Here is a 26,096-nt window from a genome sequence, read left to right as displayed (position 1 = left end):
TGGTTCCAAAATATTTATCCATCAAGACTTTGCTAAAGAAATGGTCGCTATTCGCAAGGAATTTTCCTCTCTACATCCACAATTGAAAAGCCTTGGTTTTAAGTATGGTCTATTTATCCGTCTACAATGCGAGTTTGGAAAGACAACTTTTCAAAATCTTTTCACCGTCCTGAAGACTTAAGACTTTTTCTGGACCAACAAGCTTCGTCGTTGTCATCAATGGATACTCAAGCTCCTATTACCTGAACACATTTAATTTGAGCATTCCTGGCGATTCCTTTTTCTTCATGGGCTCCAACGGTTTTTGGCCATGCTTGTGGAACGGGTGTGCGTCTCTGTGTCCTTATTTATGTACCCTGTTTGTTGCTTTTTCTTCCTTTTCTGTTTCTTCCTTTTGTGTCCTTCCCTACCTTCTCTGACTTTCTCCATAGAGTTACTTTTCTTCCATGGCTGTGTTCTCTCTTCTCTTCTTTCCACTCCTCTTTTCATCCTCATTTTACTTCTTCATGGCTACTATTCATGATGTTAAAATTGTTTCTCTTAATGTTAAAGGTTTACGACATCCAGTTAAAAGAACGAACATTTTAGACTACTTGGGTGCTTCTAAAGCTGATATATGTTTTATTCAAGAAACACATGTTGATGATAGCATTTTACAATATATGAAAAAAAAGTGGGTAGACACTATAGTTTCATCACCTGCCCTTGGTAGAAAAAATGGGGTTGCAATTTTCTTTGCAAAGAGATTACATTGTCAGATTATCAATAAATTCTCGGATGCAGAAGGTATATTTATTGTTGTTAAAGTTAAAATTCATGATTCCACCTTCTTTTTACTTAATATCTATGGCCCCACAGCTGATGATCCTTTGTTTTGGTCTAACTTAGCTACAGAAGTTTTAAAGTTGGGACAAGTTCCTTTGATTGTTGGAGGGGATTTTAATGTTATCATTGATCCGCTACTTGATAGACTTTCTACTACCAAGTTTAGACCCCCTAAAGTTTTTCATGCTTTTAAATCTTTCCTAAGTACAACCAAACTGGCTGATGTATGGAGACTACATTTTCCCACTGAAAAATGGTTTTCCTTTTTCTCTAATCCCCATAATTCTCATTCGAGAATTGATTATTTTTTGATTTCTCCTTCCCTACTTCAGTCTGCTACAAATCCTGTTATAGGCACTATAGATATTTCAGACCATGCTTTAATTTCTTTTGTCTTAAATATCTCTACTACTTTTACTAAACAAAATAGATGGCGTATGAACTTGAGCATTGTCCTTACTGATAAGCATAAACCTAAACTATTGCAGGCTATACAAGACTATTTTTTATTCAACCCTGAAGATTCCACATCTATTGTCACCAGATGGGATGCATTCAATGCCTACATTAGAGGTACCACTATTTCCATAATGGCTCATGAAGACAAGCAATTTAACGCTAATATTAAGCATTTGGAAAAGCAAATTGCTAAATTTGAACGTTTGTTTATCTCTTCTAATGACCCCCAGTACAAATTTACACTTCAAAAACTCCGTTATGAATATAATGCCATCCTTAGTCAGAGAGCAGGAGTCCAACTTTCCAAGTCAAATGCTAAATTTCGTTTTAATACTAACAAATCTGGAAAACTCCTTGCTAATTACTTGCGAATTAAAAGAGATAAGACTCAGATTACCTCAATACGAGGATCTCAAGGCAAAGTGGCTATTTCTCATAATGATATTGTGCAAGGATTTTTACGTTTTTATTCAACCCTTTATAGTAAACCTGACACCTGCTCTGAATCTTTAATTGATTCTTTTTTAAATAAGTGCAATTTACCCCATATTTCCTTATCAGATAAAACAGGTCTAGACTCTCCAATTACGTCTGACGAAATTATGCTTGCCATTAAGTCACTTCCCAAGAATAAATCCCCAGGTCCGGATGGTATCCCAGCAGAATTTTACAAAGAATTCCAATCCCATCTTCTCCCTTATTTGCATACTCTTTTCTCTCACTTTAGTTCCACTGGTACTATCTCAGGATCCTTTACGGATGCCTTAATCATTGTTCTGCCCAAGCCTGATAAAGATCCTAGCTTAGTTTCTAACTATCGCCCTATTTCCCTAATAAATCAGGACTGTAAGCTTTATGCGAAAATCCTTGCCACTAGATTAGCTCCTGTCCTCCATTCCATTATTCACCCAGATCAATCTGGTTTCATGAAAAATAGATATTCCGCTAATAACACTAGAACTCTACTACATATTATTGAACAAAGCTCTCACCTTACTTCTCCTGCAGGAGTGATGGCCTTAGATGCAGAAAAAGCATTTGACAAGATTCACTGGCAATTTTTATTTAAAACTTTATTGTCTTTTGATTTTGGTGCCCCTTTTATTCGTATGATTTCTGCTTTATATTTTGCCCCTACTGCTCGTTTGTTCATTAATGGTCAAATTTCAACTCAATTTCCTCTCTTTAGAGGAACTAGGCAAGGTTGTCCCCTTTCTCCACTGTTGTTTCTTTTAGGTATTGAACCTTTTCTTAATTATATTCGCCTTTGTGATGACGTTCAGGGTATTGTAATCAATGATGTTATGGTAAAAACTTTAGCCTATGCGGATGATGTTTTATTATTTATTAATAACCCTCTTTCTTCTGTACCTTCCCTATTAGACATTATTGCTCAATACTCTATGGTTTCAGGTTACAAACTAAATGTTAGCAAGACTTAATTGTTTCCTTTAAATATGTTTTGTACCTCAGAGATGCTCCAGAACACAGATATTCTTTGGCAGCCAACCAAACTTAAATATCTGGGTATTCTATTTGCTTCATCGCTGCCAGCTACATTAAAACGTAACTCTGATTTCATAATTGACTACATTAAAAACAAAACGTCCAAGTGGTCTGCTCTTCATCTCACTTGGTGGGGTAGAATGGAATCTATAAAAATGAATATAGCGCCTAAAGTTTTTTATTCTTTAGCTATGATCCCCACCCAATTTCCTCTCAGTTTTTATAAAACTATTGGCACACTCTTATCCAAATTCGTTTGGTCCAACAAAGTCCCTCGTATTGCTTACAAAAAGTTAAAAATTCCTAAGTCCCGTGCTGGTTTTTCCCTGCCAGATTTTCACCTATACCATAAAGCTTTCATCTTAAAGCAGAGTGCCCTTTGGTTTAATCCTTCACATATGGTAAAACCTCCAATTTGGTTGGATATTGAATCATCCATTGTACGGCCCTTTTCTTTACCTTCATTGATGTCGATGTCCTCCACAGCGAAGGTTGTTCATCTTTCCTCTATCATTAAGTCCTCCAGATTGATAATTAATGACTTAGATTCTAATTTTGAATTACCTCTACTCTCCACAGTCCACTTGTCTTTATGGCACAGTGCGCTCCTTAAATTGAACAGAAACATTTCCTTCTGGTCCTCTTGGATTTCAAGAGGAATTTTATATCTTAAAGATGTATTTAATGGTAATGCTTTTATTCCTTTTGAACAGCTACAGTTAAAGTTTGGTATCCCAGCTGCTGACCTTGTAAAATATCAAGTTCAAGTTCAAAAGACCTTTATTCGAATTTGATAAAATTCATAAAAGTACCGAACACACCAAAGCACATATATACATATAATACAAAACAGTTAAATAAATAGAATTCCATAGTAACAAGACAATTCATACAGTGGTTAAGCAATAGATTCCATTATCTTATAAAGTTCTAGCAGTAGTATCTTTATGACTGATTCTGATTTCAGGGGCTTTCCATAGTCTTACGTGCACGTATGGCTAGTCTTAAAAAAGTGCTAGTGCGAAATGTCAGTTCATCAGTGTCCAAGGTGAGCAACAGCATATAGGATTCCTGAAGTGTAAGAGGTCTGAATTTTCTAAAATATGGGGTTAAAAGCCATTTGGTATATCTCACATAAAATTTACAGAAAAACAGAAAGTGCAAATCATCTTGAGTGCTTATACCGTCACAAGGGCAGGGGGTAAGATCTGTATGATGTTGATACCCCAGAGGAAAAGACAGCAAAAATTTCACAGTTCCTGCCCTTAGACGAAACAGTAGGGATCGCTCCCAATTTGACATAGGGATTGAGAGGTAGGGTGGCATGATTTGCATACAAAGACCATTACCAATGTATTTCTTGACCCCTGATTTCTGTGATTCAATTCCAAGCCGTTCATTGCGGTAAAGTGCATAAAGTGCCTTTTGGACCTCAAATTTGTCCTTTAGTTCGATAGCCCTTGGCTCAGTAAACAAAATGCCTCTACCAATTTGGTTAAATGTTTTAAAAACTTCTTTAAACCAGGGGATCTGCATGCCATTTTCACAATTAAGGCAGTCCTTAATGATGTTTTGCGTAAGGACAGCAGCCTCATTCCTCCAGATTCTGATCCAGAAGAGTGCTGGTCTTGCTTTAATGAAGTCATTTATGAAGGGGAGGTTGAGTTCGTTATGGCAGATAAAATTAGAAGAGGAGATCGGTGCTCCCAGCAATTTTCTGCAAAAACGATTTTCCTCTCTTTGAATGCTAATGCTGCTGGCCGATCCCCAAACTTCGGCTCCATACGTGGCAACAGGGGAACACTGTAGTTTAAAAATTTTTACGATGGCTTTTGTGGCGCCGATTTTCTTTGGGCGGGGGAGACTCAGGACAGAATTGTTGGCTTTCGAGAACTTGCTCGTGGCGTGGGCCACATGCCCACTCCGCGAGCCGTTCGCAGCGAAAACCAACCCCAGATAAGGGAACTTATGGACAGATTCTAGTTTATCTGTTCCAATTCGAATTGTGCTGAGTTTCCTTTTGCCCGGCCAACAGGACATAATAAAAGACTTTTTAAAATTAACTTTCAGATCCAGTCCCTCCATAAAATTTACAAAACTATGTACAAGCAGACGAAGAGCGTTAGGTGTACGTGCCATAAGGACAGCGTCGTCTGCATATAAAAGCACGGGTAGGGGGTTACCTAAAATAGTTGGGACATCAGGGGTAGCTTTCTTTAAACAGTTGGACAAACCATTGATATAAATGATAAACAGCAGGGGTGCTAAAACGCACCCCTGTCTCACCCCCCTCCCTATCTTAATGGCTCCCGATACCTCTCCGCCCATCCCAATACGTACCCGTGCTTTCAGGTCAGTATGAAGATAGGCTAAGAATCTAACAAGAGTGGCATCAAGACCATTGGACAGGAGAGTTAACCAAAGCTTAGATCTATTCACAAGATCGAATGCGGACAAAAGATCCATAAAAGCTAGGTAGGCGGGGGATGAGCGAGCAATGCAGTATTTGTCGATTATCAGTTTTAAATTTAAGCATTGCTCGACTGTTCCTACCCCGCTCCTAAACCCCATCTGGCAGGGATCTAAAAAGTCAGAATCAGACCCCCATTCCAGTACCCTGTTATAAATTATTCGTCCTAGTATTTTTAGAGTATTATCCAGGAGGGAAATGGGACGATAATTTGCTGGGTCTGATCTGTCTCCCTTTTTGTAAATGGGAACGATGATACTAGTAGCCCAGGTGGCAGGCATGGCTACATGTGGGAGACTGTTAAAGATGTTTAAGAGTATTGGCGTCCAAAGAGCAGCATTAAATTTAATAATATCAATGGGGAGGCCGTCCGGCCCGGGCGCCTTGTTACCTAGGCTTTCTTTAATGGCTTTTCTGACTTCTGGGTCCGAGATCTCTAAGCCTTCTGTTTGGTCCATGTTGGGGAGAGGTTGCTCATCAGAGGGGGCAGCATAAATATTAGAAAAATGGGTCTCCCAGGCTGCACTAGTTATATTGCAGCTAGTTTGTGTAAGCTCTTTGCCCATTTCCCTCGTTCTCCTGACAGCCGACCAAAATGGGGCGCTGCCACCCAGATTGGCACTAATGACCAGCTTATCCCAGTGGTCAGAAAGCAAATTTGCCTTCCTTATCGATATTTTGTCTTTGTAGTTTTTCCTGGCAGCTCGAACTACATCTTTACATCTGGGTTTAGCAGAGAGGGCCTTTTTCTTAACTCTCTATTGGCCACGGAGCAAGATGTATCAAACCACCGTGGCTCTTTATGTTCGGTAGGGAGTGGGACAGAGAGGAGAATTTTTATATTTGAGCATAAAGCTTCAAAGTCTGTAATCAGTTTTTCATTGTTTGTGCTTGGGGAGGAGAGGCATTTCAATAAATCAGGATGTGCCTCCTGAATCGTGTCTATAATGGCCCCACAGTCGATTCCCCTCCATTTAAGGCGAAGGCCGTCAATTGAGGGTGTAATATCCCTTGCCCCATTTAAATTCATAAAAATCGGACTGGGTGCGAAATGAAAAATAGCTAACAATGGATTGTGATCACTGAAAGACGTTTGCACCACAGAAGATTTGATTAAACGGTCCGTTAACAGAGGTGATGCAAATATGTAATCGATAATTGAACCGTTATCCCTGCCCTTAAACGTGGGGGCGTAGGGAAAATTCATATCATACCCTACACTCATTACATCAACAAGGTTAAAATCAGAAAGTATGCTGATCAGTTCCAAACCCCTGCGGTCATTACAGTGATCAAAATTAGTAGATCCATAGTTCTCTATAAGTTTCACATTAAAATCACCCCCGATCAGAATGCTAGTCTTAGTGTCTACTGACAGGGAACAATCAATCATGTTTAAAACCTTAGATAATGCAGCAAAGTTTTTGTTCGGTACACCATAAAAATCATTATTATAAAAATTAATTAAATAAATTGTGGTCTTTGATTTCAATTTATATTCCAAAATTTGAATATTGGGATTGGCAAGGTTGTCTAGCTTCAGATCACTAATTGTACCGCCTGCCAAAATTCTGATCCCCATAAAGAGACCACCCACTGCTCGGCCAAAGCTAGGTTTTACTGATGTCAGGCTGAAGCAGTGGTAGCCTTCAATATACAGGTTATCGGCAGCCCAAGTTTCTTGGAACATAAGTATGTCTACATCATTGATTAATTCGATCCAAGCAGGGTCCGAGAGCTTAGATTCTAAACCTGCAACATTCCAGCTTAGAATTGATAGGCCATGTTTGAACCCATGTTTGATGGATGTGCTCCCAGTATTCCCATTATCGTGGTTGAGTGATTCGTTAGAAATGGCCGGGATACTATCCAACAATATAATTTCTGTAACAGCAGTTTTGACGTGGTGCAGTGCAGCTGGAGTTGTAGCACCCTCTAAGTTACAGGCTTTTGCATCGTTACACATTTCTTTATTGAGGGGTATACTCAGTCAATCCTGTTCGTCTAGAGATGATAAATAATCGAACCGGTTGAAAGTAGGAATATTGTACATTGGCCTAACTTCAGTCATCTGTGCAAACTGGAACGGATTAGGGATTGGGTAAGGCCTATCCCTATAATTACTCTGATGCATTGTTGGGGCTTGAAAGTGATGCGGAGGGTTGGGGGTTAGAATTGGCATTGGGGGTTGTGGATGCCAGTTATGATTGTTGGAGTAGGCGGCATTTGGGTTCTGATTTTGGACAAAAAGGGGTGATCTAATCCTAGCTCCAAAATTCGTATCCTGATGAAATTTAGTGGGGAAAGTGTTGGGGAAATTAGCAGTGGCTTGTTCCGGGGGTATCAGGTGTCGGTAGAAATATCCTAAAGGGAGCAGCGTGGTATTGAATTCCCGGGGCGATGGTAGAGGGGCATTGGCTAGTGTTTTCTCTGCCCATTGTGGATTTCTAAAGCTTATGGTGACACAGTCGCCCTCAAATTTTTTCCTAAGTGGTCCAATCCAACCCACTCGCTGTGTGTTAATAATCTCCCTTGCACCATCAATAGGGTAATTGCAATTAGCAATTAGCCAGTGCAGGGTTTTGTTTTTGAGTGATGTGGGATTTTCATCCTGATCCTTTCTTAGTTTGGTGACATTTACTAACACTAGTACATATGCACCGCATTCCGGTGGGAGGTTAATGCGGGCAGGAACTTGTCTGGGTGTTTTTGGAATGGGTTGGGTCGAGATAGGATTGCTTGTAGAAGTTGGAGGGAGACCTGTGGTGCTCACATTTGGAGGTTTAGTATTAGTGATGGTATTGGTACCAGGGTCCTTCCTTTTATCTGTGGGTTCGCTATTAGTGTGCGATGTTACTGCTTTTTGTTTGGTAGTTGGGCCATTGGCCAGTGCGACAGGTGCAGCTTTGTGTGCGTTATTTGGGATAGTTGGAGGTGCTTGTGAAATATTTGTTTTGGAGCCTGCTATTTTGGTGGTGTTGCTGCTATTTGTACTTGTTGCAGGACCTTCCTTTAGGAAATTCTTAAGAGGGCTACTCAATTCAACTAGTTGTTTTTCTATTCGAGTAAGCCTATTTTCGATTGGGGATAGATAAATGCTTAATAGTTCCCCCAGTCTTTCCAGCAGGGGATCGTATGCCTTATCTGTGTTATCATTAGTATCCATTGTTCTACCCTGCTGGACCATTTCGCTTTCATCCCCCTGAGATATTACCGTAACCCTAGTCGTGTTGTGGTTAGGGACAGGGTTGGTATTTTTCCCAGATTTCCTTTGTACCCGGCCATATTTCCTGACCATGGTGACCCGGGGCTTAGGTGCGTGTGACTTCAGTTTTTGAACTGCCCCCTCTCGCCTACCTCTCACTTGCCTGGTGTTATCAGCAGATTTTACTTTGGGAGAGAGGTTAATGGGTAGATCAGGGGTTTTTTCCAAGTCTGTGCTAGTATCAGTGTCTGAATCTAACAGGGGAATGGAGGCTGAAAGGTTAACCTCGCTGGGGATGGTGTGAATGTCAGCACAAACGTCAAGTAGGGGTCTGATGTTATTAGGCATAGCTTGTGCAGGTGTAGTGGCGGTAGCAATAAGGCCAAGTGAGGAACGTTTGGCATGCGCCAGATCTTGTGATACCCTGCGTTCTAGAAGGCTAATGCCCTGATTGATGGCGTCATTGGCCTTCGTTATAAAAAGGTCGATGGGGCCAGTCACAGCGGCAGCTGTTCTGCTGCGAGTGCCCCTTGGTGACATGCTGGCAGTTGCTAGCCCTTGTTCTACAATATGTGTTGCTACACGGAACAACAGACACAAATGTTGTTAACACCTAGCAAAAAGGCAGATAGTCCCAACAATGATTTCTGTAGCCACAGTTCCCGAATGAAGGCTGCCCGATGGGTCAATGAAAAGTACCTTAGAATAATGGCGAAATGGGGTGGCCCCGTCCCGTCCTCCTCGTGCCTCTGAGGGCCACAGAGGGCCCGCCCTTTGCCCGGGCTTAGCCCGCGCGCGTCCCGCGACGCGGGAGTTCTGCGCCCCTTAAGATGCGCCGCCTGGCGCCAAATCGTGTGGTGGGCGGAGTTAGCCGCTGTGCCTGCTGGTTGTTGTGGTCTCCTCCTCTCGGCCGCTGCGCACAGATGGGAAAGTGCATCAGCGGCGGGGGAGACCGGAGGAAGATTGCTGGCGAGATGGCGGGAAACAGTAAATCCGAGGTCCCAGGTAGGCGGGCAGAAAGGTCCGAAAATGCTGCAGATTTTTATGTAACTCAATTTTGGATTCCTTCCCCAATGGTATTCCCTCCTCTACCACCAATGACATATTAATTTACCTCACAGCTGTAACATCTTCCCCTAAAGCTGTCTCTGTTTTTTATAAGAAACTTTCCTCCTAACAGGGCTCCAATGTCCAGATTATTTCGTCGTTTTGGAACAATGAACTTTCCATCTCCCTGTCAGATGACTCATGGTCCTCTATATGGCTTGACAGTATCTCTGGCTGGCTCCCAGTGTCCCTTTATCAAACCAATGCTTATATTTTATTCAACACTTTATGGACTCCATCACGTCTTTTCCATGCAAAACTGTTACTTTCTGATGCTTGTTGGCACTGCAACGCTAGCCCTGGTTCACTTCGCCATATGTTATTTGAGTGTCCAGTTATTATGAAATTTTGGTTGGAAGTATGGAATGTAATTTTGAAAATTTTGCCTTTACAAGATGATATTTCCTTTAATTTTTTAATTTGCAAATCGATTGCCCTAACTCACCCCCTTGCTGACTCAGAGGCAAAATTGTTTAATTTTCTAATCACAGCTGCCTTAAAATCCATTACTTTCTGTTGGAAAGATGCTTCTTCTCTTTCAGTTCATGCTTGGTGGTCATGGATTACCTTTACGAGAAGAGGTGCGCAGCTTTCTCTTAAAGGCGTTACTCATAATTCACAATCATTTCAATCGTTTTGGTCACCTATTGATTCATATGTTTTGCAATGATATTGTTATACCTTTTCTTATGTTCTATTTTTACATTGCATTTTCACTGTAACTCTGTAGTTTATGAATTCACGTTCCTATGACATGTTATTCCCATCCCCTCTTCCTCCCTTCATCCCTACCCTTCCTCCTTAATTGCGATTCTTTTGTATTATTATATGTTAATTCTGCATATTATGATTGTTTACACTTCATATTGGTTATTTGCTCGCTTACGCTTGTAACTTCCCTCCTCTTTTTTGTATTGTATTTATTCGTTTTCCTTTTGCCTTAAAATTTAATAAAATCTTTCTGAACATAAAAAAATAAAACAGATCCTTTTCAATATTTAAACGATCTAACAACAAATTATTTAAACACACATGATTATAAGATGTAGGTATGCTGTACTTACTGAAATAAATTATCGTTCTTGAACATATTTGCGATAAGGGGAGCGAAGCTCTCCCCCAGGCCAATCAGAATGCAGATGAATGCAGTTGCAGTTGAGTGACCTGTGTTGTGGCTGTCTACAGGGAATGCACATATGTAGCTGTCTCGCAGCCCAATCCAGACGTCAATTGAAGACAGGTTTTCATGCAAATAGAGCAGTAAGTGCAGAGAAATGCTCACTCTCTAAAAATGGCATTTATACAATAGTAAGATTAAATCCAACCTCACCAGTAGATAGGATTTATCAATAAATAAATAAAGCTTCTCCTCTCTGATATGGAATTACCCCCCAAAAAGTATAAGGGAATACCCAATGCTAACCTATGAGAGGGGCAGACCTCACAGTAGTGAAAAATGTAATAGACTGTTTGATACTACTAGGACATACAAACTACCACAGTACATGTCTTACCTTTTACTTACATAGCATGATGCCCCTAGGACTACCTAGGGCCTACCTTAGGGGTTACTGATATGTAATAAAATTGGAGTTTAAGGCTTGGCAAGTAGTTTTAAATGCCAAGTCGAAGTGGCAGTACACTGCAGCACAGGCACTGCAGTAGCAGGCTTGAGACAGGTTTGAAATGCTATTTCTTTGGGCGGCACAATCAGTCCCTGGGTATATGGTATACCACTTTACAAGGGGCTTTCAAGTAAATTAAATCTGTCAGTCAGGTATACTCCAATTATACACATGATTAGGGAAGAAGCACGTGCACTTCAGCACTGATTAGTAGCGATAAAGTGATCAGAGTCCTAAGGCCAACAAAAAGATACAACAAAATGCGGAGCTGAAAAGCAATAAGGTGGGGTTGGGACCACCCTAAGAATGCAAGGTCCAACAAAAACGAACTAAGGATAACATGAGTAAAACATCAGGTTTCTCTACAGCATTTGGTGAGACAAGTGGGCCTTCTTTATCTTCCATAAATGCAATCTTTCCCGGACCCCTTTATTATATAGCTCTTCAAGGAAAAAATATAAAGCACTTACAAAGGAGCCTCAAATACTCAAAGATGGTAGACTTCTGTAATATGGGCCATATACTAAAAGCAGCACGAAAACAGAGTGCAATAGGGTCCAAAAAACTTGAGTGACCCATGGGAGTATGTATGCAAGCCTATGGTATTCCAAACTAGAGATATACGCATGCAATTTTTGTTTTTAGGAGAGAATGTGCCTGCTGAAAAGACATTATTTTTAAAAAGTGCATTGCAGAATATCAGGAATTTGCTGTGGGACACCTTGAAAACTTGCATACAGATTATGTGCACATGCCTTACAGTTAGTTGTTGTGGCCGAGTGGTTAAGGCGATGGACTAGAAATCCATTGGGGTCTCCCCGCGCAGGTTCGAATCCTGCCGACAACGAGAATCTTTTTAACATCGGCTACAATTTCAGAAGATAACCTTTAGTATTTCTTCCATGTCAGTTTTATAAATAGGTGGCTTATTTTGGTGTCACTATTGCCATATCACATATTTATTATCGCTCCCCCTTTCATATCTTTGCTATAACTCTCGTCCTTCATTAGCGCTGGTGCAAACGCTTCAAATTAATATACCCTGGCTCTCTCGGTCATACCTGTGCATGCACTTGAAACTTACTTTACCAATAAAAGAAGCAAATAGAGAAATAAAATAAAAGTGCTAGCTGGATTAGGCAAACACACTTCATAAAACTGCATTTTCTTTTCTATTCTCCCCCGTGTTACAAGCTTAACTGCTCCCTGTGTAATTTCTCCTAACCTGCTGTTCCTGGAAGAGAATTTCATCTACAAGCTCTTTCTGTGTTTTTTCCTAGTCTTTTCTTTCCCTTTTCTTAGATTTGTAACTGTTCCTTTACGTGCTCTATTTAGGCGCCATTAATCTCATTTGAGCTCCTTGTACCTGCTGCTGTTTTCTTCACACCTCATACTTTCTTTTCCCTCTTTCTCTCTTTCTCTGCGGTTGGTGGCTACTTTCCAAAGAGTCTGATGCCCCAATGTTCCTTCGTCTTGTTGTCAGACGTGAATTTGAAAAGCAACAAAATTAACAAGCCTTTACCACTCACACATGGCAGAAGTTAATACTTTAATTCAATGAGCTAAGAAAAGTGTGTTGTGGGGCCCCTACGAGCCATGGTGCTTTCTACATCATAATTAGGCATGCAGTCATTAGCCACAGCTCTGATTATGGGTCACTGAGGTCAGTTTCAATAATTCCTCAAAAACCTAACCATGCAGTCCCCCCTAACTGTGTAGTTATCTTCCTTTACTGCTGTTTGTGTGATTAGCTGGGAGGAGCTCACGGCAGCATCCTCCCAATAAAAATGTAGATGGACCGTTCCTTAACTCTTTCTTGCTTCACATACAGATGGCTTGAGGTAAACAGAATAGAATATCTGCGCCAGGTGTGTTTCTCTGCATTGGTGTCCCATCACAGGCCCACCAGTGTATGTGTGATCTTTGACTTCTGCCAGTTCACAAGCAGGCGGCCAGGAAACGGTTTCAGCCTATCAACCACTGAGGAGATAAAGCCTTTGTATAAGGAATGAGGAAGCAATGAACACATTCAGCCTATCACAGGAGTAGCTCTGAGTGTTCCGAATTATAATTTCTCCATGTCACTGTACGTTATTGAGCCCAAGTAGCTCACCGTGATCGTATAGTGGTTAGTACTCTGCGTTGTGAACGCAGCAACCTCGGTTCGAATCTGAGTCACGGCATTGTGGTTGGCAATGTCACAGCAGTTGGGTTTTTCCTTTACAGAATTCCCAAATGTACCAGTTGTTTTTGTAAAATGTCTATTAAAAACGGATCCTTTTAAATATTTAAACGATCGAACGACAAATTATTTAAACACACATGATTATAAGATGTAGGTATACTGTAATTACTGACATAAATTATCGTTCTTGAACATATTTGCGGTGGGGGGAGCGGAGCTCTCCCCCATGCCAATCAGAATGCAGATGAATTCAGTTGCAGTTGAGTGACCTGTGTTTTGGCTGTCTACAGGGAATGCACATATGTAGCTGTCTCGCAGCCCAATCCAGACGTCAATTGAAGACAGGTTTTCATGCAAATAGAGCTGTAAGTGCAGAGAAATGCTCACTCTCTAACAATGATTCAGAAAAGGGGGTGGTGATGGACAGAGTATCTGAATTAAACAGAACACTCCTACCCAGTCCAAAGATCAGGGCTTGATCCATCACCGTTTTTTAGCTCACTGCACCATCCCAGCTCAGAACCTGGCTACATGCAAATTAGTCTGTCCCTGGCCCAGTGCATCATGGGAACAGGGCAGACCAAACTACCAAGCCAATTCTTATACTGGGAAGGAAACAAGCTTCCGGGGACCGGTTTCTGGCATTTCAGCCGTCTCCGGCCCGGCTTGCTTGAATCCTGATGGTGCAGTGAGCAAGGGACTCACATCTGAGTATACCCTTCCACGCTTATGGTGGACAAAATGATTCAGAAAAGGGGGTGGTGATGGACAGAGTATCTGAATTAAACAGAACACTCCTACCCAGTCCAAAGATCAGGGCTTGATCCATCACCGTTTTTTAGCTCACTGCACCATCCCAGCTCAGAACCTGGCTACATGCAAATTAGTCTGTCCCTGGCCCAGTGCATCATGGGAACAGGGCAGACCAAACTACCAAGCCAATTCTTATACTGGGAAGGAAACAAGCTTCCGGGGACCGGTTTCTGGCATTTCAGCCGTCTTCGGCCCGGCTTGCTTGAATCCTGATGGTGCAGTGAGCAAGGGACTCACATCTGAGTATACCCTTCCACGCTTATGGTGGACAAAATGATTCAGAAAAGGGGGTGGTGTTGGACAGAGTATCTGAATTAAACAGAACACTCCTACCCAGTCCAAAGATCAGGGCTTGATCCATCACCGTTTTTTAGCTCACTGCACCATCCAAGCTCAGAACCTGGCTACATGCAAATTAATCTGTCCCTGGCCCAGTGCATCATGGGAACAGGGCAGACCAAACTACCAAGCAAATAGAGCAGTAAGTGCAGAGAAATGCTCACTCTCTAACAATGGCATTTATACAATAGTAAAATTAAATCCAACCTCACCAGTAGATAGGATTTATCAATAAATAAATAAGGCGTCTCCTCTCTGATATGGAATTACCCCCCAAAAAGTATAAGGGAATACCCAATGCTAACCAATGAGAGGGGCAGACCTCACAGTAGTGAAAAATGTAATAGACTGTTTGATACTACTAGGACATACAAACTACCACAGTACATGTCTTACCTTTTACTTACATAGCATGATGCCCCTAGGACTACCTAGGGCCTACCTTAGGGGTTACTGATATGTAATAAAATTGGAGTTTAAGGCTTGGCAAGTATTTATTTATTTATTTTGCGTGTTTATAGAGCGCTTGAATAAACTCCCAGAGGAGTATCTCCGCGCTAGCTGACTGCTGAACCTGCAGGAGATCGAATTACATGGCTGCAATCTAGTTCTTAAACGGTATGGTTAGACCTGGAACAAGAACGTCTTCAGCTTTTTCCTGAAGGCCAGATGATTTTCAAGCTGCCTAAGCTGGAGAGGGAGACCATTCCATATCCTCGGTCCCCTCACAGACAGAGCCTTACCCCCTTGCCTTACCCGCTTGATCCTAGGAATCGTGTGAAGCATTTGGTCACTGGACCGTAGACTAGAGAGACAAAGAGCCCACTCACCCTACCCACCCCTTCCAAAGGGAACCCCAGAGTTGTCACTGCTTGGTTTAAGAGAGTTGAGATCTCTCCAACCCTTTCCTCGGAGAGGATCAATTTAGCCCATTTAAGGCGTCGTCCACAGAGTGAGACTACAGACTCATCGGGAGGAGCTAATACGGGGTTAATAGGGCCCTTTTTTACAAGGCGCCACCACTGGGCCATGGTTAAGGAAAGTGGATTGTGATCACTTTCAATCGTCGGGACCACAACCATATCCCTCACATGGTTCCAGAGACATACATCTAATAAGATGTAGTCTATTCTAGAGGTGTGTCCTGGTCTATTATAAGTGTGGGCCCCCCCCATCCGAAATTGTCCTTCCATTCACTGCCCTTAGATTTTGTTCAAGGCTCAGGGAGTATAGCTGTAACGCCACTTCTGACCATCTCCTAATGGGTGGAATCTCTGGAACAGGAATCCCTATCCTAGTGTCCTCCTCGTCCTGGTCAAGGGCAACATCCGAGCCTAGGGGCTCAAACGTACAATTCATGTCACCCGCAACCAGGGTACATGACTTGTGTGGAGTTTTATTCAGAAGGGTCTCAAGGAGAGATAATACAGAGGACTTCCTCCCGCCCTTAGTCCCTCTGGCGTAGACATTATAGACATTTAAAACTATTCTTCCCCTTTGGTCTCTTAAAATAATGTTTTGAATATCCGGTCAACCTGTCTGTGGCTCCTCTATTCTGCAGTCTAAGGAGGCTGCTACCCATATGAGCAGACCACCCGAGGGGCGTCCTCTCCCTGTTTCCGAGGTTAACGCGGGTACAGAGTAGGAGGAGAATCCCACCCTATGTGCCGACTCCAAGCTCCAGGTCTCTTGAAAGATACATAAGGAGTGCTCATCAACCCAAGCATTCCAATCTGGAAGGGCCAACTTTCTTGCGATCCCTGCGACATTCCAGCTGAAAACCTTAAAAACTAGGTCCGTCACAGCTGGTGTGTCACTGGTCGCGGTAACACTACTATCTGTAGGTCTCACAGGGGGAACTTGCAAATAACAACAATCTAGAGGAATATCCATAAAGGGCACCAGGCCACTAGCGCTTACAATTGGGGGAGAGGTAGTTCGGGGAGGTGATACTACCATTGGGTCTATTCTATTCACAGTTGCTTTCACTGCAACTGCATTTATATATCCCCTTGGATCGCCCTCCTCCAGTCAGCAGCACCCTGGCACCCACGGAGGGTTCAGGCCATTGCCCACAGGACCCCCAGCCCAGCATGTGTCCCAATTTTGGCAAAGACCAGGGGTACTAGGGCTCTCCCATGGCGACATAACAATTTGCCTAGGGTAGAAATAGGATAGGTCCACTACTTTAACCCCTGCTACATTCATGTTTTTTATAGGGCTACAGATGGAGCTCACTACTCTGGGGTCTTGAAAGTTTATTATTATGCAATCCCCTTCCTGAGTTTTTTTCCCATGCCCTACCAACCCTACTCTGCGGACACTTAGAATAATCCCATCCACACCAGTCGGAATTGGCTTGTTTGACTTTAGCCAGTGGATGCACTTATTCTTAAGAGATTGGTGGTTCTCCAATTGGCCTTCCTTCAGAGGGGGAACATTTACCAGAACAGCAACAAATGGTTGGCAGTCTGGCGGGAGGTTTACATGGGGGATCCGGCGTGCAAAATTTCGAAGGGCCACTGAGGTAATAGCTGGTGCTATAGTTTGGGGAGCAGTTTTAGTGATCTTCCCTGTCGCTGTTCCCTGAGCTTTATCTTGTAAGCCAGGTGTTTGACTAGCTTTTGCTTTACCACTGCTAGCCTGGGGCTGTACTTGTGGAGGTGGCTTAGGTGCAGTTTTGGCAGCCTCCATAAGTGTTCACGTTCCCTTGGGTTGGGGCCCTGCTTTAGGTGGGGAGGGGATTTTGGGTGCTAGAGCTTGCACTCTACTAGTTTCAACCTTTTTTGCCCTTTTTGGGGGATTGGAATCTGCCTGCGATGATAAGGAAGCTACTGGGGGGTCTCCCCGCGCAGGTTCGAAACCTGCCGACAACGAGAATCTTTTTAACATCGGCTACAATTTCAGAAGTTAACCTTTAGTATTTCTTCCATGTCAGTTTTATAAATTGGTGGCTTATTTTGGTGTCACTATTGCCATATCACATATTTATTATCGCTCCCCCTTTCATATCTTTGCTATAACTCTCGTCCTTCATTAGCGCTGCTGCAAATGCTTCTAATTATTATACCCTGGCTCTCTCGGTCATACCTGTGCATGCACTTGAAACTTACTTCACCAATAAAATAAGCAAATAGAGAAATAAAATAAAAGTGCTAGCTGGATTAGGCAAACACACTTCATAAAACTGCATTTTCTTTTCTATTCTCCCTCGTGTTACAAGCTTAACTGCTCCCTGTGTAATTTCTCTTAACCTGCTGTTCCTGGAAGAGAATTTCATCTACAAGCTCTTTCTGTGTTTTTTCCTAGTCTTTTCTTTCCCTTTTCTTAGATTTGTAACTGTTCCTTTACGTGCTCTATTTAGGCGCCATTAATCTCATTTGAGCTCCTTGTACCTGCTGCTGTTTTCTCCATGTTCCTTCGTCTTGTTGTCAGATGTGAATTTGAAAAGCAACAAAATTAACAAGCCTTTACCACTCACACATGGCAGAAGTTTATACTTTAATTCAATGAGCTAAGAAAAGTGTGTTGTGGGGCCCCTACGAGCCATGGTGCTTGCTTCATCATAATTAGGCATGTAGTCATTAGCCACAGCTCTGATCATGGGTCACTGAGGTCAGTTTCAATAATTCCTCAAAAACCTAACCATGCAGTCCCCCCTAACTGTGTAGTTATCTTGCTTTACTGCTGTTTTTGTGATTAGCTGGGAGGAGCTCACGGCAGCATCCTCCCAATAAAAGTGTAGATGGACCGCTCCTTAACTCTTTCTTGCTTCACATACAGATGACTTGAGGAGGTACAGGGGAGATGCAGGTCTAATAGACAGAATAGAATATCTGCGCCAGGTGTGTTTCTCTGCATTGGTGTCCCATCACAGGCCCACAAGTGTATGTGTGATCTTTGACTCCTGGCAGTTCACAAGCAGGCGGCCAGGAAACGGTTTCAGCCTATCAACCACCGAGGAGATAAAGCCTTTGTATAAGGAATGAGGAAGCAATGAACACATTCAGCCTATCACAGGAGTAGCTCTGAGTGTTCCGAATTATAATTTCTCCATGTCACTGTATGTTATTGAGCCCAAGTAGCTCGCCGTGATCGTATAGTGGTTAGTACTCTGCGTTGTGAACACAGCAACCTCGGTTCGAATCCAAGTCACGGCATTGTGGTTGGCAATGTCACGGCAGTCGGGTTTTTCCTTTACAGAATTCCCAAATGTACCAGTTGTTTTTGTAAAATGTCTATTAAAAACAGATCCTTTTAAATATTTAAACGATCGAACGGCAAATTATTTAAACACACATGATTATAAGATGTAGGTATACTGTACTTACTGACATAAATTATCGTTCTTGAACATATTTGCGGTGGGGGGAGCGGAGCTCTCCCCCATGCCAATCAGAATGCAGATGAATGCAGTTGAAGTTGAGTGACCTGTGTTGTGGCTGTCTACAGGGAATGCACATATGTAGCTGTCTCGCAGCCCAATCCAGACGTCAATTGAAGACAGGTTTTCATGCAAATAGAGCAGTAAGTGCAGAGAAATGCTCACTCTCTAACAATGGCATTTATACAATAGTAAAATTAAATCCAACCTCACCAGTAGATAGGATTTATCAATAAATAAATAAAGTGTCTCCTCTCTTATATGGAATTATCCCCCAAAAAGTATAAGGGAATACCCAATGCTAACCTATGAGAGGGGCAGACCTCACAGTAGTGAAAAATGTAATAGACTGTTTGATACTACTAGGACATACAAACTACCACAGTAAATGTCTTACCTTTTACTTACATAGCATGATGCCCCTAGGACTACCTAGGGCCTACCTTAGGGGTTACTGATATGTAATAAAATTGGAGTTTAAGGCTTGGCAAGTAGTCTTAAATGCCAAGTCGAAGTGGCAGTACACTGCAGCACAGGCACTGCAGTAGCAGGCTTGAGACAGGTTTGAAATGGTATTTCATTGGGCGGCACAATCCGTCCCTGGGTATATGGTATACCACTTTACAAGGGGCTTTCAAGTAAATTAAATCTGTCAGTCAGGTATACTCCAATTATACACATGAATAGGGAAGAAGCATGTGCACTTCAGCACTGATTAGTAGTGATAAAGTGTTCAGAGTCCTAAGGCCAACAAAAAGATACAGCAAAATGCGTAGGTGAAAAGCAATAAGGTAGGGTTGAGACCACCTTAAGAATGCAAGGTCTAACAAAAACCAACTAAGGATAACATGAGTAAAACATCAGGTTTCTCTACAGCATTTGGTGAGACAAGTGGGCCTTCTTTTATCTTCCATAAATGCAATCTTTCCCGGACCCATTTATTATATAGCTCTTCACGGAAAAAAGATAAAGCACTTACAAAGGAGCCTCAAATACTCAAAGATGGTAGACTTCTGTAATATGGGCCATAGACTAAAAGCAGCACGAAAACAGAGTGCAACAGGGTCCACAAAACTTGAGTGACCCATGAGAGTATGCACGCAAGCCTATGGTATTCCAAACTAGAGATATACGCATGCAATGTTTGTTTTTAGGAGAGAATGTGCCTGCTGAAAAAAACATTATTTTTAAAAAGTGCATTGCAGAATATCAGGAATTTGCTGTGGGACACCTTGAAAACTTGCATACAGATTATGTGCACAAGACTTACAGTCAGTTGTTGTGGCCGAGTGGTTAAGGCGATGGACTAGAAATCCATTGGGGTCTCCCCGCGTAGGTTCAAATCCTGCCGACAACGAGAATCTTTTTAACATCGGCTACAATTTCAGAAGTTAACCTTTAGTATTTCTTCCATGTCAGTTTTAGAAATAGGTGGCTTATTTTGGTGTCACTATTGCCATATCACATATTTATTATCACTCCCCCTTTCATATCTTTGCTATAACTCTCATCCTTCATTAGCGCTGGTGAAAACGCGTCAAATTATTATACCCTGGCTCTCTCGGTCATACCTGTGCATGCACTTGAAACTTACTTTACCAATAAAAGAAGCAAATAGAGAAATAAAATAAAAGTGCTAGCTGGATTAGGCAAACACACTTCATAAAACTGCATTTTCTTTTCTATCCTCCCCCTTGTTACAAGCTTAACTGCTCCCTGTGTAATTTCTCTTAACCTGCTGTTCCTGGAAGAGAATTTCATCTACAAGCTCTTTCTTTGTTTTTTCCTAGTCTTTTCTTTCCCTTTTCCTAGATTTGTAACTGTTCCTTTACGTGCTCTATTTAGGCGCCATTAATCTCATTTGAGCTCCTTGTACCTGCTGCTGTTTTCTCCACACCTCATACTGCCTTTTCCCTCTTTTTCTCTTTCTCAGTGGTTGGTGGCTACTTTCCAAAGTGTCTGATGCCCCAATGTTCCTTCGTTTGGTTGTCAGACGTGAATTTGAAAAGCAACAAAATTAACAAGCCTTTACCACTCACACATGGCAGAAGTTTATACTTTAATTCAATGAGCTAAGAAAAGTGTGTTGTGGGGCCCCTACGAGCCATGGTGCTTGCTTCATCATAATTAGGCATGCAGTCATTAGCCACAGCTCTGATTATGGGTCACTGAGGTCAGTTTCAATAATTCCTCAAAAACCTAACCATGCAGTCCCACCTAACTGTGTAGTTATCTTGCTTTACTGCTGTTTGTGTGATTAGCTGGGAGGAGCTCACGGCAGCATCCTCCCAATAAAAGTGTTGATGGACCGCTCCTTAACTCTTTCTTGCTTCACATACAGATGGCTTGAGGAGGTACAGGGGAGATGCAGGTCTAATAAACGGAATAGAATATCTGCGCCAGGTGTGTTTCTCTGCATTGGTGTCCCATCACAGGCCCACCAGTGTATGTGTGATCTTTGACTCCTGCCAGTTCACAAGCAGGCGGCCAGGAAACGGTTTCAGCCTATCAACCACTGAGGAGATAAAGCCTTTGTATAAGGAATGAGGAAGCAATGAACACATTCAGCCTATCAGAGGAGTAGCCCTGAGTGTTCCGAATTATAATTTCTTCATGTCACTGTACGTTATTGAGCCCAAGTAGCTCGCCGTGATCGTATAGTGGTTAGTCCTTTGCGTTGTGAATGCAGCAACCTCGGTTCGAATCCAAGTCACGGCATTGTGGTTGGCAATGTCACGGCAGTTGGGTTTTTCCTTTACAGAATTCCCAAATGTACCAGTTGTTTTTGTAAAATGTCTATTAAAAACAGATCCTTTTAAATATTTAAACGATCGAACGACAAATTATTTAAACACACATGATTATAAGATGTAGGTATACTGTACTTACTGACATAAATTATCGTTCTTGAACATATTTGCGGTGGGGGAGCGGAGCTCTCCCCCATGCCAATCAGAATGCAGATGAATGCAGTTGCAGTTGAGTGACCTGTGTTGTGGCTGTCTACAGGGAATGCACATATGTAGCTGTCTCGCAGCCCAATCCAGACGTCAATTGAAGACAGGTTTTCATGCAAATAGAGCAGTAAGTGCAGAGAAATGCTCACTCTCTAACAATGGCATTTATACAATAGTTAAATTAAATCCAACCTCACCAGTAGATAGGATTTGTCAATAAATAAATAAAGTGTCTCCTCTCTGATATGGAATTACCCCCAAAAAAGTATAAGGGAATACCCAATGCTAACCTATGAGAGGGGCAGACCTCACAGTAGTGAAAAATGTAATAGACTGTTTGATACTACTAGGACATACAAACTACCACAGTACATGTCTTACCTTTTACTTACATAGCATGATGCCCCTAGGACTACCTAGGGCCTACCTTAGGGGTTACTGATATGTAATAAAATTGGAGTTTAAGGCTTGGCAAGTAGTTTTAAATGCCAAGTCGAAGTGGCAGTACACTGCAGGACAGGCACTGCAGTAGCAGGCTTGAGACAGGTTTGAAATGCTACTTCTTTGAGCGGCACAATCAGTCCCTGGGTATATGGTATACCACTTTACAAGGGGCTTTCAAGTAAATTAAATCTGTCAGTCAGGTATACTCCAATTATACACATGATTAGGGAAGAAGCACGTGCAGTTCAGCACTGATTAGTAGCGATAAAGTGATCAGAGTCCTAAGGCCAACAAAAAGATACAGCAAAATGCGGAGGTGAAAAGCAATAAGGTGGGGTTGGGACCACCTTAAGAATGCAAGGTCTAACAAAAACGAACAAAGGATAACATGAGTAAAACATCAAGTTTCTCTACAGCATTTGGAGAGACAAGTGGGCCTTCTTTTATCTTCCATAAATGCAATCTTTCCCGGACCGCTTTATTATATAGCTCTTCAAGGAAAAAAGATAAAGCACTTACAAAGGAGCCTCAAATACTCAAAGATGGTAGACTTCTGTAATATGGGCCATAGACTAAAAGCAGCACGAAAACAGAGTGCAATAGGGTCCAAAAAACAAGAGTGACCCATGGGAGTATGCATGCAAGCCTATGGTATTCAAAACTAGAGATATACGCATGCAATTTTTGTTTTTAGGAGAGAATGTGCCTGCTGAAAAAACATTATTTTTAAAAAGTGTAATGAAGAATATCAGGAATTTTCTGTGGGACACAATGAAAACTTGCATACAGATTATGTGCCCATGACTTGCAGTCAGTTGTTGTGGCCGAGTGGTTAAGGCTATGGACTAGAAATCCATTGGGGTCTCCCCGCGCAGGTTCGAAACCTGCTGACAACGAGAATCTTTTTAACATCGGCTACAATTTGAGAAGTTAACCTTTAGTATTTCTTCCATGTCAGTTTTATAAATAGGTGGCTTATTTTGGTGTCACTATTGCCATATCACATATTTATTATCGCTCCCCCTTTCATATATTTGCTATAACTCTCGTCCTAGATTAGCGCTGGTGCAAACACTTCTAATTATTATACCCTGGCTCTCTCGGTCATACCTGTGCATGCACTTGAAACTTAATTTACCAATAAAAGAAGCAAATAGAGAAATAAAATAAAAGTGCTGGCTGGATTAGGCAAACACACTTCATAAAACTGCATTTTCTTTTCTATTCTCCCCCGTGTTACAAGCTTAACTGCTCCCTGTGTAATTTCTCTTAACCTGCTGTTCCTGGAAGAGAATTTCATCTACAAGCTCTTTCTGTGTTTTTTTCCTAGTCTTTTCTTTCCCTTTTCTTAGATTTGTAACTGTTCCTTTACGTGCTCTATTTAGGCGCCATTAATCTCATTTGAGCTCCTTGTACCTGCTGCTGTTTTCTCCACACCTGATACTATCTTTTGTTTCTTTCGCTCTTTCTCTGCGGTTGGTGGCTACTTTCCAAAGCGTCTGATGCCCCAATGTTCCTTTGTCTTGTTGTCAGATGTGAATTTGAAAAGCAACAAAATTAACAAGCCTTTACAACTCACACATGGCAGAAGTTTATACTTTAATTCAATGAGCTAAGAAAAGTGTGTTGTGGGGCCCCTACGAGCCATGGTGCTTGCTTCATCATAATTAGGCATGCAGTCATTAGCCACAGCTCTGATCATGGGTCACTGAGGTCAGTTTCAATAATTCCTCAAAAACCTAACCATGCAGTCCCCCCTAACTGTGTAGTTATCTTGCTTTAATGCTGTTTTTGTGATTAGCTGGGAGGAGCTCACGGCAGCATCCTCCCAATAAAAGTGTAGATGGACCGCTCCTTAACTCTTTCTTGCTTCACATACAGATGGCTTGAGGAGGTACAGGGGAGATGCAGGTCTAATAGACAGAATAGAATATCTGCGCCAGGTGTGTTTCTCTGCATTGGTGTCCCATCACAGGCCCACAAGTGTATGTGTGATCTTTGACTCCTGGCAGTTCACAAGCAGGCGGCCAGGAAATGGTTTCAGCCTATCAACCACTGAGGAGATAAAGCCTTTGTATAAGGAATGAGGAAGCAATGAACACATTCAGCCTATCACAGGAGTAGCTCTGAGTGTTCAGAATTATAATTTCTCCATGTCACTGTACGTTATTGAGCCCAAGTAGCTCGCCGTGATCGTATAGTGGTTAGTACTCTGCGTTGTGAACGCAGCAACCTCGGTTTGAATCCGAGTCACGGCATTGTGGTTGGCAATGTCACGGCAGTCGGGTTTTTCCTTTAAAGAATTCCCAAATGTACCAGTTGTTTTTGTAAAATGTCTATTAAAAACAGATCCTTTTAAATATTTAAACGATCGAACGGCAAATTATTTAAACACACATGATTATAAGATGTAGGTATACTGTACTTACTGACATAAATTATCGTTCTTGAACATATTTGCGGTGGGGGGAGCGGAGCTCTCCCACATGCCAATCAGAATGCAGATGAATGCAGTTGCAGTTGAGTGACCTGTGTTGTGGCTGTCTACAGGGAATGCACATATGTAGCTGTCTCGCAGCCCAATCCAGACGTCAATTGAAGACAGGTTTTTATGCAAATAGAGCAGTAAGTGCAGAGAAATGCTCACTCTCTAAAAATGGCAGTTATACAATAGTAAGATTAAATCCAACCTCACCAGTAGATAGGATTTATCAATAAATAAATAAAGCTTCTCCTCTCTGATATGGAATTACCCCCCAAAAAGTATAAGGGAATACCCAATGCTAACCTATGAGAGGGGCAGACCTCACAGTAGTGAAAAATGTAATAGACTGTTTGATACTACTAGGACATACAAACTCCCACAGTACATGTCTTACCTTTTACTTACATAGCATGATGCCCCTAGGACTACCTAGGGCCTACCCTAGGGGTTACTGATATGTAATAAAATTGGAGTTTAAGGCTTGGCAAGTAGTTTTAAATGCCAAGTCGAAGTGGCAGTACACTGCAGCACAGGCACTGCAGTAGCAGGCTTGAGACAGGTTTGAAATGCTATTTCTTTGGGCGGCACAATCAGTCCCTGGGTATATGGTATACCACTTTACAAGGGGCTTTCAACTAAATTAAATCTGTCAGTCAGGTATACTCCAATTATACACATGATTAGGGAAGAAGCACGTGCACTTCAGCACTGATTAGTAGCGATAAAGTGATCAGAGTCCTAAGGCCAACAAAAAGATACAGCAAAATGCGGAGGTGAAAAGCAATAAGGTGGGGTTGGGACCACCTTAAGAATGCAAGGTCTAACAAAAACGAACTAAGGATAACATGAGTAAAACATCAGGTTTCTCTACAGCATTTGGTGACACAAGTGGGCCTTCTTTTATCTTCCATAAATGCAATCTTTCCCGGACCCCTTTATTATATAGCTCTTCGAAGAAAAAATATAAAGCACTTACAAAGGAGCCTCAAATACTCAAAGATGGTAGACTTCTGTAATATGAGCCATATACTAAAAGCAGCACGAAAACAGAGTGCAATAGGGTCCAAAAAACTTGAGTGACCCATGAGAGTATGCATGCAAGCCTATGGTATTCCAAACTAGAGATATACGCATGCAATTTTTGTTTTTAGGAGAGAATGTGCCTGCTGAAAAAAACATTATTTTTAAAAAGTGCATTGCAGAATATCAGGAATTTGCTGTGGGACACCTTGAAAACTTGCATACAGATTATGTGCACATGCCTCACAGTCAGTTGTTGTGGCCGAGTGGTT

At 41.9% G+C, this 26,096-nt stretch overlaps 4 non-coding genes across 4 annotated transcripts; all 4 read left to right on the top strand.

The window, feature by feature from the left end:
• Nucleotides 1-11,962: 11,962 nt before the first annotated feature.
• TRNAS-AGA (transfer RNA serine (anticodon AGA)) lies at nucleotides 11,963-12,044 on the top strand. Its single transcript has one exon. It is a non-coding gene; the product is annotated as a tRNA-Ser (tRNA).
• Nucleotides 12,045-20,193: 8,149 nt separating this feature from the next.
• TRNAS-AGA (transfer RNA serine (anticodon AGA)) lies at nucleotides 20,194-20,275 on the top strand. The gene has a single exon. It is a non-coding gene; the product is annotated as a tRNA-Ser (tRNA).
• Nucleotides 20,276-23,133: 2,858 nt separating this feature from the next.
• On the top strand, nucleotides 23,134-23,215 carry TRNAS-AGA (transfer RNA serine (anticodon AGA)). Its single transcript has one exon. It is a non-coding gene; the product is annotated as a tRNA-Ser (tRNA).
• A 1,290-nt stretch (nucleotides 23,216-24,505) lies between these two features.
• Nucleotides 24,506-24,577, top strand: TRNAH-GUG (transfer RNA histidin (anticodon GUG)). The gene has a single exon. It is a non-coding gene; the product is annotated as a tRNA-His (tRNA).
• The last annotated feature ends 1,519 nt before the right edge of the window (nucleotides 24,578-26,096 follow it).

The sequence above is a fragment of the Lissotriton vulgaris genome, chromosome 1_1, assembly GCF_964263255.1.
Source record: "Lissotriton vulgaris chromosome 1_1, aLisVul1.2, whole genome shotgun sequence".
Lineage (NCBI taxonomy): Eukaryota > Metazoa > Chordata > Amphibia > Caudata > Salamandridae > Lissotriton > Lissotriton vulgaris.
The sequence above is the reverse complement of the archived record's forward strand: the minus strand, read 5'-3'. Positions and strand labels throughout refer to the sequence as shown.